Genomic DNA, 6,755 nt, shown 5'->3' on the forward strand with positions numbered 1-6,755 from the left:
CCGACGAGCTACTGTTTATTTTGTCGGCTTAACCTATTCTGACCTGAGATCAGATTAAAAAAATGTCTTCTATGTCAGTCGCTTTTTGATTTTTCAAAAATAGCAGACCTACAAGCTCGTAGCGCGCGCTATGAGCTTGTAGATCTGCTATTTTTCAATAGCTAAAGCACGACATGATGCCAACACCAAAAGGGGTGCTTGCCTAAAATGGGTTAAACTATATGACGAAATCGAACTATAGACCTCTATAAAACAGTGGTTCCCAGAATTTATCATGTCAAGGACCCCCGAATTGACACAAAATTAGCCGGTGGACCCCCCATTTGAAAACATATATATTATGGCAGGGACCCCCCATGAGAGAAGATTTCTACACGGCACTAGCACGCAGTGATTCTATAATTTAATGGCATTTCTATCTCTGGGACCCACAATTTGTAATGTAAAAAATCAATGTAAATGTGACTCTGAGAGCGTACAGAAATGGAACAATTTGACGGGGTGTCCCTGGAACAACAACATATCACTGGCTGGAACAACATATTTTCAGACGGGGTTCGGCGGCCACATATAATGATACCGTACGTACTGTATAGCTCGCGAAGTTATAGTTCAGTCAAATATACTCGAGGCGTTATACTCATGCTGTGCTCAAGGGCGCATATACGTACATATAGGCCTACTCAAGGGGTTAATAATATGCTGCATTACTATGTGGGTGCAGGTATTCAGTTTTTGCAAGTCCCACGTGTCATTCGCTGATGTGGCAGTCAGCTGACCATTTGGGCGGGGTATTTATTTTGGTGTTAGCACTATGTTATACTTTAGCCATTGAAAAATAGCAGATCTACAAGCTCATAGCGCGCCACAGAGTGGCGCGCTACGAGCTTGTAGGTCTGCTATTTTTGAAAAATCGAAGAGCGACTGACGTAGAAGACATTCTTTTAGAATCTGATCTCAGGTCAGAATGAAAACTGTCAGGATGTAGAAGACATTTTTAGAATCTGATCTCAGGTCAGAATGGGTTAAGCTCACCTAGACATGCATGCTTCTTCCTGCCTTTCCTTCTGCTTATGGTTCCTGGTTGTTGTCATGTGATGGTTTGCTCCCTCCACCACCCCAGCACCACCGGTGGGTTGTGTTATTTAGGTTCCCCATGGGGGGGTTATTGTATATCTATCTCCCTGCTCTTAATGTTTACTGATGGTTTAATTGTGCCGAGCAGGGAGAATTTTTTTTAGCCGAGCCGAACGCCAAGATAAACTATTATATGTACACTTGTATTCTCATTCTATAATAAAACAGTGGACGGGACTGTTTGAGAAGCTTGTCTGTGTGTCGTGAGAATCTGTGGCAGCGACACCAGTGACACGATCTCCTCCATTTGAAAGGAGCGGATGTGTGTGTGTGTCTGTGCGCGTGTGTGTGTGTGTGTGTGTGTGTGTGTGTGTGTGTGTGTGTGTGTGTGTGTGTGTGTGTATGTGTGCGTTGACAGTACAATCGGGTGGTTTTTGATTTTTTTTTTTTTTCTTTGTTAGGAGACGTGTCTTCTTCAAGCCCTCGTTGTGAAATCAGATGAATAACTGTCCGGCACAACGCGCGGTGAGTACAAATACCTCATGATTGTACTTAAAGGAGAATTCCATGCTAGAAGGCTTTCTTACCTTGCTTTATTTGTAGTTGTTTCGTCCCCACCCGTAAATTTGCCTCCCAAAATAATTTGCCAAAATAATTTGCCTCCCAAAATAATTTGCCTCCCAAAATAATTTGCCAAAATAAATTGCCTCCCAAAATAATTTGCCAAAATAATTTGCCTCCCAAAATAATTTGCCAAAATAATTTGCCAAAATAATTTGCCAAAATAATTTGCCAAAATAATTTGCCTCCCAAAATAATTTGCCAAAATAATTTACCTCCCAAAATAATTTGCCAAAATAATTTACCTCCCAAAATAATTTGCCAAAATAATTTACCTCCCAAAATAATTTGCCTCCCAAAATAATTTGCCTCCCAAAATAATTTGCCTCCCAAAATAATTTGCCAAAATAATTTGCCTCCCAAAATAATTTGCCTCCCAAAATAATTTGCCTCCCAAAATAATTTGCCTCCCAAAATAATTTGCCAAAATAATTTACCTCCCAAAATAATTTGCCAAAATAATTTACCTCCCAAAATAATTTGCCTCCCAAAATAATTTGCCAAAATAATTTGCCAAAATAATTTACCTCCCAAAATAATTTGCCTCCCAAAATAATTTGCCTCCCAAAATAATTTGCCAAAATAATTTGCCTCCCAAAATAATTTGCCTCCCAAAATAATTTGCCAAAATAATTTATCTCCCAAAATAATTTGCCTCCCAAAATAATTTGCCAAAATAATTTGCCTCCCAAAATAATTTGCCTCCCAAAATAATTTGCCTCCCAAAATAATTTGCCAAAATAATTTGCCTGCCAAAATAATTTGCCTCCCAAAATAATTTGCCTCCCAAAATAATTTGCCTCCCAAAATAATTCGCCAAAATAATTTGCCTCCCAAAATAACTTGCCAAAATAATTTGCCTCCCAAAATAATTTGCCTCCCAAAATAATTCGCCAAAATAATTTGCCTCCCAAAATAATTTGCCTCCCAAAATAATTTGCCTCCCAAAATAATTTGCCTCCCAAAATAATTTGCCTCCCAAAATAATTTGCCTCCCAAAATAATTTGCCTGCCAAAATAATTTGCCTCCCAAAATAATTTGCCTCCCAAAATAATTTGCCAAAATAATTTGCCTCCCAAAATAATTTGCCAAAATAATTTGCCTCCCAAAATAATTTGCCAAAATAATTTGCCTCCCAAAATAATTTGCCTCCCAAAATAATTTTCCAAAATAATTTGCCAAAATTAATTTGCCTCCCAAAATAATTTGCCTCTCAAAATAATTCGCCAAAATAATTTGCCTCCCAAAATAATTTCCCAAAATAATTTGCCTGCCAAAATAATTTGCCTCCCAAAATAATTTGCCAAAATAATTTGCCTCCCAAAATAATTTGCCTCCCAAAATAATTCGCCAAAATAATTTGCCTCCCAAAATAAATTGCCAAAATAATTTGCCTCCCAAAATAATTTACCAAAATAATTTGTGTGTGTGTGCGTGTGCATGTGTGCGTTGACAGTACAATCGGGTGGTTTTTGATTATTATTTTTTTCTTTGTTAGGAGAAGTGTCTTCTTCAAGCCCTCGTTGTGAAATCAGATGAATAACTGTCCGGCACAACGCGCGGTGAGTACAAATACCTCATGATTGTACTTAAAGGAGAATTCCATGCTAGAAGGCTTTCTTACCTTGCTTTATTTGTAGTTGTTTCGTCCCCACCCGTAAATTTGCCTCCCAAAATAATTTGCCAAAATAATTTGCCTCCCAAAATAATTTGCCTCCCAAAATAATTTGCCTCCCAAAATAATTTGCCTCCCAAAATAATTTGCCTCCCAAAATAATTTGCCAAAATAATTTGCCTCCCAAAATAATTTGCCTCCCAAAATAATTTGCCTCCCAAAATAATTTGCCTCCCAAAATAATTTGCCTCCCAAAATAATTTACCAAAATAATTGTGTGTGTGTGCGTGTGCATGTGTGCGTTGACAGTACAATCGGGTGGTTTTTGATTATTATTTTTTTCTTTGTTAGGAGAAGTGTCTTCTTCAAGCCCTCGTTGTGAAATCAGATGAATAACTGTCCGGCACAACGCGCGGTGAGTACAAATACCTCATGATTGTACTTAAAGGAGAATTCCATGCTAGAAGGCTTTCTTACCTTGCTTTATTTGTAGTTGTTTCGTCCCCACCCGTAAATTTGCCTCCCAAAATAATTTGCCAAAATAATTTGCCTCCCAAAATAATTTGCCTCCCAAAATAATTTGCCTCCCAAAATAATTTGCCAAAATAATTTGCCTCCCAAAATAATTTGCCTCCCAAAATAATTTGCCTCCCAAAATAATTCGCCAAAATAATTTGCCTCCCAAAATAATTTGCCAAAATAATTTGCCTCCCAAAATAATTTACCAAAATAATTGTGTGTGTGTGCGTGTGCATGTGTGCGTTGACAGTACAATCGGGTGGTTTTTGATTATTATTTTTTTCTTTGTTAGGAGAAGTGTCTTCTTCAAGCCCTCGTTGTGAAATCAGATGAATAACTGTCCGGCACAACGCGCGGTGAGTACAAATACCTCATGATTGTACTTAAAGGAGAATTCCATGCTAGAAGGCTTTCTTACCTTGCTTTATTTGTAGTTGTTTCGTCCCCACCCGTAAATTTGCCTCCCAAAATAATTTGCCAAAATAATTTGCCTCCCAAAATAATTTGCCTCCCAAAATAATTTGCCTCCCAAAATAATTTGCCAAAATAATTTGCCTCCCAAAATAATTTGCCTCCCAAAATAATTTGCCTCCCAAAATAATTCGCCAAAATAATTTGCCTCCCAAAATAATTTGCCAAAATAATTTGCCTCCCAAAATAATTTACCAAAATAATTGTGTGTGTGTGCGTGTGCATGTGTGCGTTGACAGTACAATCGGGTGGTTTTTGATTATTATTTTTTTCTTTGTTAGGAGAAGTGTCTTCTTCAAGCCCTCGTTGTGAAATCAGATGAATAACTGTCCGGCACAACGCGCGGTGAGTACAAATACCTCATGATTGTACTTAAAGGAGAATTCCATGCTAGAAGGCTTTCTTACCTTGCTTTATTTGTAGTTGTTTCGTCCCCACCCGTAAATTTGCCTCCCAAAATAATTTGCCAAAATAATTTGCCTCCCAAAATAATTTGCCTCCCAAAATAATTTGCCTCCCAAAATAATTTGCCTCCCAAAATAATTTGCCAAAATAATTTGCCTCCCAAAATAATTTGCCAAAATAATTTACCTCCCAAAATAATTTGCCAAAATAATTTGCCTCCCAAAATAATTCGCCAAAATAATTTGCCTCCCAAAATAATTTGCCAAAATAATTTGCCTCCCAAAATAATTTACCAAAATAATTGTGTGTGTGTGCGTGTGCATGTGTGCGTTGACAGTACAATCGGGTGGTTTTTGATTATTATTTTTTTCTTTGTTAGGAGAAGTGTCTTCTTCAAGCCCTCGTTGTGAAATCAGATGAATAACTGTCCGGCACAACGCGCGGTGAGTACAAATACCTCATGATTGTACTTAAAGGAGAATTCCATGCTAGAAGGCTTTCTTACCTTGCTTTATTTGTAGTTGTTTCGTCCCCACCCGTAAATTTGCCTCCCAAAATAATTTGCCAAAATAATTTGCCTCCCAAAATAATTTGCCTCCCAAAATAATTTGCCTCCCAAAATAATTTGCCTCCCAAAATAATTTGCCTCCCAAAATAATTTGCCAAAATAATTTGCCTCCCAAAATAATTTGCCAAAATAATTTACCTCCCAAAATAATTTGCCAAAATAATTTGCCTCCCAAAATAATTTGCCAAAATAATTTGCCTCCCAAAATAATTTGCCAAAATAATTTACCTCCCAAAATAATTTGCCAAAATAATTTACCTCCCAAAATAATTTGCCTCCCAAAATAATTTGCCTCCCAAAATAATTTGCCTCCCAAAATATTTTGCCAAAATAATTTGCCTCCCAAAATAATTTGCCAAAATAAATTGCCTCCCAAAATAATTTGCCAAAATAATTTGCCTCCCAAAATAATTTGCCTCCCAAAATAATTTGCCTCCCAAAATAATTTGCCTCCCAAAGTGTAAAATAATGTTTTAGGAGCTGTTTCTCAACAACCAAAGTGTCAAATAATGGTTAGAAGCTGTTTTTCAACAACCAAAAGTGTCAAATAATGTTTTAGGAGCTGTTTCTCAACAACCAAAAGTGTAAAATAATGTTTTAGGAGCTGTTTCTCAACAACCAAAGTGTCAAATAATGGTTAGAAGCTGTTTTTCAACAACCAAAAGTGTCAAATAATGTTTTAGGAGCTGTTTCTCAACAACCAAAAGTGTAAAATAATGTTTTAGGAGCTGTTTCTCAACAACCAAAGTGTCAAATAATGGTTAGAAGCTGTTTTTCAACAACCAAAAGTGTCAAATAATGTTTTAGGAGCTGTTTCTCAACAACCAAAAGTGTAAAATAATGTTTTATGAGCTGTTTCTCAACAACCAAAGTGTCAAATAATGGTTAGAAGCTGTTTTTCAACAACCAAAAGTGTCAAATAATGTTTTAGGAGCTGTTTCTCAACAACCAAAAGTGTAAAATAATGTTTTAGGAGCTGTTTCTCAACAACCAAAGTGTTGAATAATGGTTAGAAGCTGTTTTTCAACAACCGAAAGTGTCAAATAATGTTTTAGGAGCTGTTTCTCAACAACCAAAAGTGTAAAATAATGTTTTAGGAGCTGTTTCTCAACAACCAAAGTGTCAAATAATGGTTAGAAGCTGTTTTTCAACAACCAAAAGTGTCAAATAATGTTTTAGGAGCTGTTTCTCAACAACCAAAAGTGTAAAATAATGTTTTAGGAGCTGTTTCTCAACAACCAAAGTGTCAAATAATGGTTAGAAGCTGTTTTTCAACAACCAAAAGTGTCAAATAATGTTTTAGGAGCTGTTTCTCAACAACCAAAAGTGTAAAATAATGTTTTAGGAGCTGTTTCTTTGGCAAATTATTTTGGGAGGCAAACTATTTTGGGAGGCAAATTATTTTGGCAGGCAAATTATTTTGGGAGGCAAATAATTTTGGCAAATAATTTTGGGAGGCAAATTATTTTGGCAAATTA

The sequence above is a fragment of the Protomyctophum bolini genome, assembly GCF_963924005.1.
Source record: "Protomyctophum bolini genome assembly, chromosome: 24".
Classification (NCBI taxonomy): Eukaryota; Metazoa; Chordata; class Actinopteri; order Myctophiformes; family Myctophidae; genus Protomyctophum; species Protomyctophum bolini.